This window comes from Aethalodelphis obliquidens, unplaced genomic scaffold (genome assembly GCF_003676395.1).
Source record: "Aethalodelphis obliquidens isolate GAN/ISIS:26980383/991018 unplaced genomic scaffold, ASM367639v1 scaffold21, whole genome shotgun sequence".
In the NCBI taxonomy this organism is placed as follows: domain Eukaryota; kingdom Metazoa; phylum Chordata; class Mammalia; order Artiodactyla; family Delphinidae; genus Aethalodelphis; species Aethalodelphis obliquidens.
Window position 1 is genome coordinate 16,730,336 of NW_020837965.1, and position 12,172 is coordinate 16,742,507.

Genomic DNA, 12,172 nt, shown 5'->3' on the forward strand with positions numbered 1-12,172 from the left:
CAGAGCCTAGAGGAGAGATTAGAGAGGCAGGTGGGGGGCTAGACCGTGAAGGGCTTTGCACACCCTGCAAAAACTATGGAGTCTGATCCTGAAAGCACAGCAGGCTGAACAGAGACAAATAACGATTGCTCCCCAAACCTTGAATATTAAACTTCCACACTGAAATTTAAAAAAATAATTCTCTCTAAAACTCGGTTCTCTTGCCTTCTCTGCTCTGACATCTACTTCAGCGCAGCTCCAGTCACGTCTCAGGAACACCCACACCACCACCAAGCCCCTGTTCTGTTCAACCACTCTTTGCAATGAAAACGCCTCTTCCAAAGAGTTAAATGTGAATTTGGGATCTCATTGATCTATTTCCACTTATTACCAACAGCGGTTGGAAGATTTGCATGATGAAAAGTGGGAAGATGAAATTGTCTTCTCCTTGGAGAAATCATCTGTGCACCTGCCATTTAGAAATTATTCCAAGTTCACGCTTCGTGAGAAAAGTTACAAATTGTTCCCTGGCATGGAGCTAATGCACCCATCCACAAGCGACCTCGCTCACGTCTAGCTGTTATTAGCTGCAACACCCTCTTGGTGTGGCCTTGGGGAAGCAAATGAAGAGTCATGGCTCAAGGTCACTGCCAGGCATTCATTCATTCACTTATCAAATATTTATTAACACCTGCTTAGGTGCCCGGCACCAGGCAAATTGTACTGGGAGGTACACACACGTGAATCGAAAAGCACAAGTCTTCCCCCCCTAGAATATAAGGTCCGTGGAGCAGGGACTCGGCTTGTCTCATTCACTGCTTTCTTGCCGGTCCCTATAATGGTGCCCAGCACGTAGTAGGGGATGTCAGTCAGTATTTACCAAATGAATGAATAAAGGAATGAAAGCGTTTATATTGTAATGGAAAGAATACTGGAAACCTGGGTTTGGATCCTAGAATCTGTGCATGAGCAAGCCATACTCGTACATATTTTTATCTATAAAAATGACTTCCTTCACCAATTAAAAGTTGAAGCTTTGATCCTAATAATATTGAATACCCGTAGTTCCATATCATGTCTCCATATATCTTTATCTTCCTGAATGGGAGAAACCAATCTAACAAAATACCATAAACGTCATGGTTTCTGAAACGTCATCGTCTACTACTCTCCAGGTCCCAGATAATACCAACTGATACTAGGAACAGGGAAAATTGAGACTCCAGCAGAACAGAGAATGAGTAACTGTTTTTTTTCCTTTGTTGGCGTGGTGTTCAAGAGCCAGAGGAAGGACAGAAGTCCGACAAATTCCTGCTCTGCCACAGCTGTGCGGTGCCAGTCGATGGAATTTTGTCTAGCCCCCTCATTACACAGTCAGCAAAGAGACATGATCAGCAGAGAGCTGGGCGCGCCACCCCCGCTCCCCTTTGCTTTTTGGTCAAGTGAGTCGTGGTAGTCAGCAAGCCTGCCCTTCCTGGGCAGTTGTAACAGTTCAGATAATAGGCCCACAGACGTCAGCCCTGCATTTATCCGCTCACAATGGCTCAGTTCTGCACTGCAGCATTATTGCAAGCCCACTTTGAAACAAACACGCCTTGAAACACACACAAATGTGTCCCCGTGCCCCCGCCTCTGCTGGAAGGTTTGAAAGACACCTCAGCGAAACCAAGCTGGGCTGTAATGAGAAGGGGCCGTTCCTGAACACGAGGCAGAGGCCGGCAGATACTTAATCAGTAAACTGAAATGCCAGGTGAGTTTGAGATGCAGGGGCAGACCATGGATGCCTGGTCCTGCCAGGCTTGCAGAGTGCCAGCTGATCTGGCTTCGCCCAGACTTGGTCACAAACGTAGGCGGAGGGCGTGTGCGACCTGAGGTGTTTCACGATGCCCTGTTTAGATGAAAATGTCATATCCTCCTCCCTGACAATTGCCTTTCATGCCTGAAGAGTCCAATTTCAGGCCAGTCTTTTAGATTATTAGAGGCACTGGGTCCCTAAAGCTTCTCTCTAAATAATGGAAGGAGGGATGTGCTTATTGTCATTAGCAGCAGCAGCTGTGTTCTGACACGTAGTCACAGTTACCAGGGGCCTTTGCGAGTTTGTCAGTTAACCCTCACAATACCCCGATTGAGGTATGTGAGGCAGAGACTCCCACATTTATAGATAAGGAAATGAGACTCATACGGGTTCAATGACTTGCTCAGGGTCACCAGCAAATACACATTAGAACCAAGAACTCTCATGGTTGGGATTGACTCAAAGCTCATCTAGTCCCGGGTGTCTCTTCTCAGATGCCTCTTAATATCCTAGACAGGCCGTCACCTCACTTCTACGTGGATCCTTCAAGGACTGAGTTTACTTCCTCACAAGACAAGTGCTCCGTTCCACTGTTGGTTAAGCCTCATTGTCATTCTGTTCTCCTTTATATCATGGAGCCCACATCTGTCTGCCTTTATCTTACAACCCTCTTTGGCCACATGGAATAGGTTGAGTTCTTCTCCCTGACAATCTTTTCTGTTTGAGGATCATTCCTATGTCTTCCACTCCGAGGTCTTCTTTAAGCCAAAAAATTCCCCAGAGTTCTGAGATACCCTCACTATCATTGTCACCCTCCTTTGATTGTTTTTTTTTTTTTTTTGGCGGTACGCGGGCCTCTCACTGTTGTGGCCTCTCCCGTTGTGGAGCACAGGCTCTGGACGCGCAGGCTCAGCGGCCATGGCTCACGGGCCCAGCCGCTCCGCGGCATGTGGGATCTTCCCAGACTGGGGCACGAAGCCGTGTCCCCTGCATCAGCAGGCAGACCCTCAACCACTGCGCCACCAGGGAAGCCCTCCTTTGATTGTCTTAAACTGTTAATATTCCTTTAAAAAAGGGACCCATCAGAACTTGACATGATAGTCTACCTGTGGCCTGAGAAACAGAGTAGAACTGTTACTATCGCCTCCTCGGATTAGGACCCTGTGCTTGTTTTAACGCTACCAGAGCCTGCATAAAATCTGCCCTTCACCTAGAATAGTGAGATGTAGGGAAGGTAAGATTTGATAAAAGACTCATAGAATAATGGGACACAGGAAGGGTAAAATTTGCCGAGAAGATCCTGGAACAGTGAGACATGGGAAAGGTGAGATTTGATGGGAGGAAAGCAAGAAAGCATGGGATGCTGCAGTGGAGAGGTTACACTTGGGGGCAGGATGGTGGGGACCTTGTGGGTGCTGGAGCTGCTAGAAAGGGCAGTCACAGAGGCTAAGAAAAGAGGCCCTGGGGTCAGCCATACACCCACCTTCTTTGCCCTCTCCTGCAAGGCCCCAAATTCAAGAACTGCAATTCCTGACTAAGCTGCTTCAATCCCCCATCTTGTGACTGCCAGGGTGACCGAGGACGCATACAGCAGAAACGACTAGTGGTCCACAAAGTCTGTCCTCTCCTGCCATTAGTTAGAGATTAATAGAGTTATAGGTGAACACGTGGCCGCATAACTAGAGATATTTCCCAGCCCTCCTTGTAGGTAGGTATGGCCATGTGACATTCCCACCAGTGGATCGTGAGCTACTTGCTGGTCTAGGCCTTAGAAAACTGGGTGGGGCTCCTCCATGACCTTCTCTCCCTCCCTCCAACCCCACCAGCTGGAATACAGGATGTGGCAGGGACCCAACTTCAACCGTGCCCAAGAGGATAAAACCTGCAGCAGTGGTTCTCAAACTTGATCTCATTGGAATCACCAGGTGGGCTTGTTAAAACACAGGTTGCTGGGCCCACCCCCAGGGTTTCTGGGGGGGGGGGTTCTAATAATTGCATTTCTAACAAGTGATTTCTAACAGGAGATACTGCTGCTGCCCATGGGGGGTCTGCAAATGACACCTTAACTTCTGTCTCAAGGAACTGCCTGAGTTTATAGACACAGTGAAGACATCCAGGACTGGACATCAGACCTGGGTACAAAGAGGTACCTCTGAAGGATTCCTGAACCATACAGGGCAGAGGACCCAGGAGAAAAGCCTGGGCATTTGGTCAAGCTGGCGTGGAGAAGGATGAGCTGTGCTTTGGCCCCTGCTGGCCGGTGATACAGTTTGCATCTCTGAGTGCATGAAGCAGGACGTACCAATGACTCAAGATTTCGCTCCTTTCAATTCTTTGAGGCTGTGCTCTGCTCATCGGATGGGATCTTGGAGAGTGTCACCTTGGACTTGGGGTGCTGGCCACCCCTGACCTGGGAGGGGCAGCTGCATTTCCTCTGTCCACCAAGCAGAACCCCAGCTGTCAGCTCTGATTCTGCCCTCCTGGGGTGTCTGCTGCTCGTCTGGCTGCAAGTCCCCCAGGCTGGCTCACTGGGGGGGCCCTGTCAGGAGCAGGCAGGAGCAGCCCATTGAACGCCCCCTCTGCCCCCAGGCACTGTGCCAGCTGTTCTCTGCGCTTTCTCCCATTTTGATCTAGTCATTTGTTTTATTCATATACTCATATCTGGATTCGTCTCAAAAGGATTTTAAGGTAAATTTGTTTTCCAACCCTCACAAAAGCCTGTGAAGTAAGGATTATTATTTCCATTTTAAAGTCCATGAACTGCTGCTTGGAGAGGGGATATAACACAGCTAGTGGGCACAGTTAATGGCAGAACTGGGATGGAACACTGGTCTTTTTGACTCCAAATTATATTCTCTTTTTTTCCCCCAATAGGCCTTTTTTAAAAGCTATGAAAAATGGATACATATAAAAGAACATATGTAAAGTATATGTAGGTTATAACCCATAACAAAAAAATGCCCCCTGTGAATCGGCCCCTTGGGTTCTCCATGGGCCATGCTGCTTCCAAACGAATATTGCCAGGGACCCTCCAGGAACCAAGGTGAGCTGAGGGCGTTGTAGTGTTTTGTCCTGTAACTCTCACCTCCCCCGGGAGGCAGGCATGCCATGCTCAGAATGCAGACGGAGAAACCAAGGTGCTGGGGCTCTCCCAACCAGGCCAAGGTCCCAGGTGGGGTCCCAAGGTGACCTGAGGCTCACAGAGTCCAGGGCTTCCTCATCTGGCTGCTTGTCACACCCTCTGGGCCCATTTTGGAACATGTAGATCCCTGATCTCCAACCCTGACCTTGTAGATCAGAATCTCCAGAGCTGTGGCCCAGGAAGGTATTTTTTTTCAAAACTCTGGTGCAGCTGCCCACAGACTGGGATGGGGGACTCAGTTCTCTAGCCCTGGGCTACACGGAGTGAGGGGAGAGCTGGGGATGGAGCCGCAGAGCCGCAGGCACACCGACCTCCGTGACTTTGCCACCTCCCGATTCAGTGACTTGCAGCCACGGGAGGGCCTCAGGGTAGGATATGGGGCCCTCCTGATACAAACCTGTAAACCCTTTCCCACGCAAAGGGCACTCCACCCCGAAGGCTGTCATTGCCGCCTAAGGCCAAAGTTAACGAACGAGTAGTGAGGGTTTCTAATATTTGTTGTTTATAAGGTAAAATGAGCCTATTGCTAGAGCTGACTGAGGACTCTTAATTCGGCATTCTACTGAGAAGTCTGGCTGTCATCCAGCTCTTGGCATCAGAGATGGCTGGGAATCCTGCAACCCTGGGAAGAATACACGCTGCCAGAGTCCCATTGGTGTCGCCTTGTGCTTTTCAGCTTTACCAGCGTCCGTGGTGTTGGCGGCGAGCTGTCTGGTTAACACTGTGGTATGCAGTGGTGCCTATTTGCATCAGCTGTTGGAGGAGTTTATAAGTTTCCAATAACTCCATGCTAATGTTATATTCACATGCAAACTCTCCACACCCCTGTTGCAAAGGCAGCTGTGAATGTGCACCTCGGCTCCCTTGAATTTGCTTGGATGGTAGCATCGCATGTTACCGTGCAGTTCCTTTTTCCATTAAAACTCGGGACGGGTGGGGGCAAGGGGTCCATGGGGCATCTTCTATCCAAGTAGGTCACCAGTCGACAAAGTTTGAGAGCCATCGGCCTAGAGGCGTCAACTCTTAGAGCTGGGAGGGACCTCGGCCCCAAAGTCGGGGAACCTCACAGCCCACTATGGTTTCTTTAACAAAGTAGACTCGAGAGGTAGTTTCTCTTCTAAGACGAAGGCCAGGCACACGTACAGTGGCCGCCTGCCCAATAACATGCTATTTCATTTACAGCAGCCCAAGAGCGTAGCTTGTGTGTGTTAATATTAGATTATTTCTCTTCATAGTTAGCTGCCTCCTCACTTCCCGGTTTCCATGGCAACACTTCTCAAACACCACTTGCACTCTGAATACACAATGTAAACAACCTTCATTTGAACATTTCCCAATTTAGGGGTTTGGAGCCACAGCCAGCAGGCCTGCCATTAGGAATAAAGTTGAGACCCCAATCCTGGGAAGCTGTTCAGAAGCGGCATGCTGGGGGGTGCTGGGGGGGGACACGCAGCAAAGGATTCCTGAGCCAGGTCTTTGATGGACAAGGGGCCCAAAGGTCATTCACTCATACTCTGTTCTTTCTTAGTATGTGAGGGGTTCCGGGTTACTCAACTGGCAGGGACTCCTCTGTCACTTAGAGATGAGGAAACTGAGGCTTGGAGAAGGGAAGTGATTTTCTTATTGTCACACACTTTGTGATGGAGACGAGACCAGAGCTAGGGTGTGTCCAGGAACTGCACGTGTTCACCCAGCATTCGGTTCCCCAGCACCCTGGTGCTCACGGCAGACATTGTCGGTCCATCCTGGACGTCCTTCCCACTGAGCCCAGACGCGTACTTCGCAACTTTAGCACAGTGCTCTGGGAAGCCATGGCCAGTTGATTGGAAATGGCACGTGAGATGATGTTCAGTTGCCATTCCAGCATGACCAGTACTAGATCCAGTACTGCAAAGAGAATGGCATTAGTGTAGGTCACTCATAGGCTTCAGAAGCCTGGAGATCCAAGAAATAGGAAGATAAAGCAGGAAGGAAGTGACCCAGTTGAGCATCTTCTGTGAGCCAGACGCTGACGGAGGTTGGTGCTTCCATATGCATGCTCTTGGCTCACCTCTGAAACTCACCAGATCCCCATTCAAGGGGAGTCAAGGGTTGGTCAGTCCAGACAACAATCAACAAGGGGGGCAGAGAAAAACTAATTGTGGACCTAGCCAGAGACATAAGACAAAGCAAGTCCATGATGGGCTCCAAGGACTGGATGGGGGAAACCAAGATCAAAGGACAAACCCAACGGGCAACAGCGGGGCCAAAAATGGGAGACGAAGCCCAGTGCTGGTGGGTGTGGAGTCTGGGGGGCAGCACAGCCGACGGGCAGAAGTGGGGAGGGATGGGGCGGAGTGGAGGGACCTTAGAGAGGCAGGTGCCCGGTGAGGGTGCTCCCTTTTTCCAGGGATCTGGTACAGGGGTACTGCTGGCTGTCCAGAGCTGCCTGACATGGGGCTTCCTCGGCAGATGGTGGTGACATCGTCTGTGCCTCTTGTCTTGAGAATTGCCTCCTCTGGGCTTGGTGGCTGCAGGAATGTTCCCCGAGGCAGCCCAAACTGGCACCCCACCTCTTCCTGAGGGAAAGGCACTGATCCATCCAGACAGGGGTGTCCGGAGGAAAGCCCCGTGTCCTTTTCCCCAGTGCATCCTGTGAGCCCAGAGGTGCTGTGAGGGCCTCAGCAGGCTCCGGGCTCAGGTGGCTCCACTATCGGAACTCCCTCCACTAAAGAGAATAGGGACTCAGCCCGCTATCCGGGGAATGGCTCAGGACCCCACTAAAGGCATTGCTTTCTTCCTTTCATCGAAGGAGATATTTTTCTTTCCAGTTTCTACCCACACATAGTAATGCACACATTTTCCGCATAGTTATAAGCGTGATAAGGAGAATGGTTGTTTTTTTTTTTAAATAGAAAAACCTCAAACCTTTTCCATTCAACGTCTTAGCAACCCTTAGCATCCTTCGATTTCTGAGCAAATGATCACATGATTGCTGTGTCTTTAGCAAAGAACCAAAGGACACTCCTGGCCTTAGGAAGTTGAGGAGAGGCTCAGATAGCGGGGCCAGGAAAGTGTCATCAGTGGTGTCCTATGGGAGTAGGTTGCCCTTCCTAAGAGTCAAGATTTTGGGAAGTGGGCAGGGAGCGGGGTTTCCCGCATTTAGTCACAAACCAGGATTTGGAGCAGTGGGAGGATGGAGTCCATCATTTGCAGGTTTTAAACAAGCAAACGGAAGGGGAGGTTCAGCCCTAATATAGTTGGTGCGCGGTTTCCCAGGGGCCCTGAGCCTGCTCCTCTCAACCATCAGAGTGGATCTGGTTTTGCTGATTACAAACGTGTGCACTGGGGATGGGGTTTTGCCAGTTGTCTGTACTCCCAGGGATGGCACATTGGGTTTCCCCAGTGATGCTGCAAATGTCCCTGAGAGCCAGGCCTAGGCTTCAGGTCCCCATCCCATAACCTGTGCTGGGCTGGTCTCAGCTCTCCTCGAAATGAGCACGCCACGCCCTCAGGGTATCACCCTGGAAGGAAATCCACACGCCCGTTGGGGCTCTGGTCTGTGATGACCTGGTGAGCGCGTCTGAGCATTAAACCTGCGGCACTGACGATGCCCTCTGTCCTCAGTACCTTGGATATTGTTTCTGCTTTCTGTTCTCCTGCCTCCTTTGAGAGGAAAGACAAGGTTGAGAACAGTGTTGCCCCTCCTGTCCTCAGAGAAGACTCTGTGCTGGGGCAGTTTGCCAAATGGAAAGAGCTACGAGCCAGGGAACCAAAGCCTGGCTTCACTGTCACCCTGGGAGAGGCATGCCCCTTTTCTGGGCCTCAGTTTCCCCGTCTGTAAAGTATAGGGATTGGGCTATAGCAGGATTCCTCAAAGTGCCAGTTCTACGGGGTTATTAACTGGTGATAGGAGCAGAAAGGAAAGCGGGGCCAAATCAGTCTGGGAAATGTAGAATTTAGCAAAATAAAAATGCTCCATTGCTGCGGACCTTCTCAGAGCCTTTAATACACTTTGTGGATTTCCAAAAGGGATTATAGCATAAGGTATTTCCAAAATTTATTTAGATATAGACCCTCTAAACTCTTTCAGTGTCAGTATTAGAATTCTCTTCCTCTCCTTAGAGGGCCAGCAGAGTCACTGATCTTCACTTCTTAGAGTGTCTAAAGCTGTTTGGTTTTTCAGTTTGTTTCTAAAATATAAATAGTCCTTGGTGAGGTCTTGGGGGTGGGTGAGGATCCACCTTCAACTAGAGGTTCTTGGAAGTCTTTAGAAGATGGCTTTGGGGGAAGGGTTCCACTCTTGCAGAAACTGTATGCAAAAGCTGATGTGTCTGGTTTGTACACTTTCCTGGGGTGGGGGGCTCAGAGTCTATAGCATTCATCACATTTTCTAAGGCATCTGTACCCCAACGGTGGTGATGCATTGCACTCCAATTCTTGGTAGAAATCATCTGATTTTGTAGGAATTTGGACAAGACTTTGATATCTTGATTGGAATCAGGGCAGCTGGGAACAGGGAACAGAAGTGACAGGAAAGTGGACAGAAGATGGGGAAAACTAGAGGGACCAGCAGTGGCTCCATCCCGGGCAGGGCATGGCCTCCCAAATTTCTTCCCTGGTCCTACCATGAGTGCCTCTAAAAATCATCACGTGGTTCTTGGCTATGGAACTCAGCTACTGAATACTAATGCTCTGTGGCGGGGAGAAAATTACCGCTGTCTCAGAAACGCTCCATCTCTTACAGGTCACCGGGGCTCCATTTATTAAATTGTTGCTCAAGGGCACAAATGTCCTGCAAGTATGTGTCTCCTCAAAGTCAGATACTTTCTCTTCCTCAAAGACACAGGGGCCTCCAGCTCGGACTCCCTCCTTGCAAACCGGAGAGGTTGCTGAAAAGGTGAGAAGTGGTGGCAGGAAACTTCCGTCTTTACAGAGAAGAGCCTGCCCACAAATGTGTCCGAAGGCGGTGGGACATCCGTGGGGTGGCTGAGAGAAGGTTCTGTTGGAACCAAAACCGAAGGAGCAGATCCACAGAGGGAGACTCTGACGTGTTAATTCAAAAGCAGAGATCTCAAGCTCACCATTCTGACGGACTACCAGCCGTCCTTGTATCACCGGCCTTTGCAACAGAATACTAAGCATGAGTTTACACATTATTACTTACCAGCGGCCTGAGGGATTAGAATTCTTGGCTTGAACGGCCTCATGACTGTTCACACACATGACCCCACGGAGCACAGGGTTAGCAGTCGAAGGGGAGAAGGTTACTTGTGTAACCTTTGTGTTCTCACAAAAGCTCTTTCTTTCTCTCCTTGGATATCTTCTGAAATATCTCCACACCGCAGGCAAGAATTTGCTTTCAGAACCTGGTTAAAAAGGGGGAAGAGAGAAAGGACAGGCCTCAGAGCTAACTGACAACATTCATCCGAAATCCTTTAAATTAATTGAAACCGCTGAGTCACACCCACCCATTGTATAACAGCCATTTACCCACATTGTGTAACAGCCATTAAAGTATTAGTGTTACTTTGGGGGGCACTTTATCATGCCACCCAGTGGTAAATCTCCTCTGGGACCCCCCCTTTTTTTTCATTCCCCAAAAGAGTCTCAGTTTGCTAATTTATTTTCAAATGGGCTGAGTCTGGGTTGATCCCAGCCTCCTATTCAGCTTTTTGCCTCAGCGTAAGGATGGTGGGCTATGTGAAAGTTGGTGTCCAGCCTGAAAGCCGTGCTTGATATTTTAAAAACACTTTGAATTATCTACAAAGGCAGAACCACCAATCCATCACCTAGCAGGCGTTAAAGGATGACTTACACGTGCAGGCGGGTGAGCTCTGAGCTTCCGTCTCTCTGTGTCTTTTCTGGGTCTCAGTTTCCCCCTCTGTCAAAGGAGAGCTTGGACAGGAAGGTGCATTCTTTTCTTTTTTGCAGTACGCGGGCCTCTCACTGTTGTGGCTCTCCTGCCGCAGAGCACAGGCTCCAGACACGCAGGCTCAGCGGCCATGGCTCACGGGCCCAGCCGCTCCGCGGCATGTGGGATCTTCCCGGATCGGGGCACGAACCTGCGTCCCCTGCATCGGCAGGCGGACTGTCAACCACTGCGCCACCAGGGAAGCCCAGGAAGGTGCATTCTTGAGGCAGGATGATGAAAAGCAGAGATCCTGAACCCAGACTGCCTGGCTTTGAATCCCCGCTTTGTCACTTACCAGCTGTGTGACTTTGAGCAAGTTACTTAACCACTCAGAGCCTTGGGCTCCTTCATCTGTAAACTGATGATTACAGAATTGTTGGGAGGATTAAAAGTGTTGCTAGATATAAAGTGCTCTGAGCACCGCTTGGCCCCGAGCGAGGATAGGTAAATGTGATATACTGTTGTGACTGTTCTTGTTGGGGCCCTGGGGAGACGACTCTTTGTGCATGGCACTCATCACCCACCACTCACCATGTCCTCAGCTCCCTGGGCACACTGCTGGACTGTATTTCCCACCTCCCTTGCGGCCCTGGCCACTTGGCAGAGTTCTAACCCCAGAATGTGGGTGGAAGTGAAATCTGCACGTCCAGGTCTGACTCATAAAAACCTTCCCTGGGGGATGGATTTTCCATGTCTCTCCTGCTCTGCCATTTCAGTGCAGATGAGTTTGGCTCCCCTGGAGGCCCAGTGCTGAAGATGGTGTGGCCACGAGAGGGAAGGGACCAGGAACTCTGACTAACCGCTTGGAGAAGAGCTGCCTGCCTCTACGCCCAATTCGGACTTCGTTTGCGTGAAGAATAAACTTCAGCGGTGACGAGCCAGTGAGGTCTGGGGGCCGCTAGAGTTGCTGTAGCCAGGCGCTGGGCTCCTGTGGACATTTATGGAGACTCAGACATCCTTCCCGAGGGGTCGAAACTGCTTGTGGTTGTTCAATTTCCTGTCTCCAAGTTTCTGATGTTATCTGGGTAACTGAGCCAAAGGACACCCAGTTCTCTGGCTGGGGACAAGAGTTTGTATGTCCAGCAAGCCCTGGCCTGGGCTCTGGCCAGCTCCCCACAGACAGCTGCCTGAGCTGACTGCCCACACTTTCTGGACAATGGGGCCGAATTTCTGCCCAGATGCCATGGGGAGCTACTCAGGTTCCCCGGGCAGTAGCCCATGTTCAAAGTATTCCATTTCAGTTCTTAGACCTTGGTCCTCCCCTGTCTTCCCCATGGCTCTCCCTTGAGTGGGAATTAGCAGGAGCGTTTGTACAGAAGCCTCTGAAGTGGGCAAAGTGAAACTTCCTCATTAAAACTCAAAA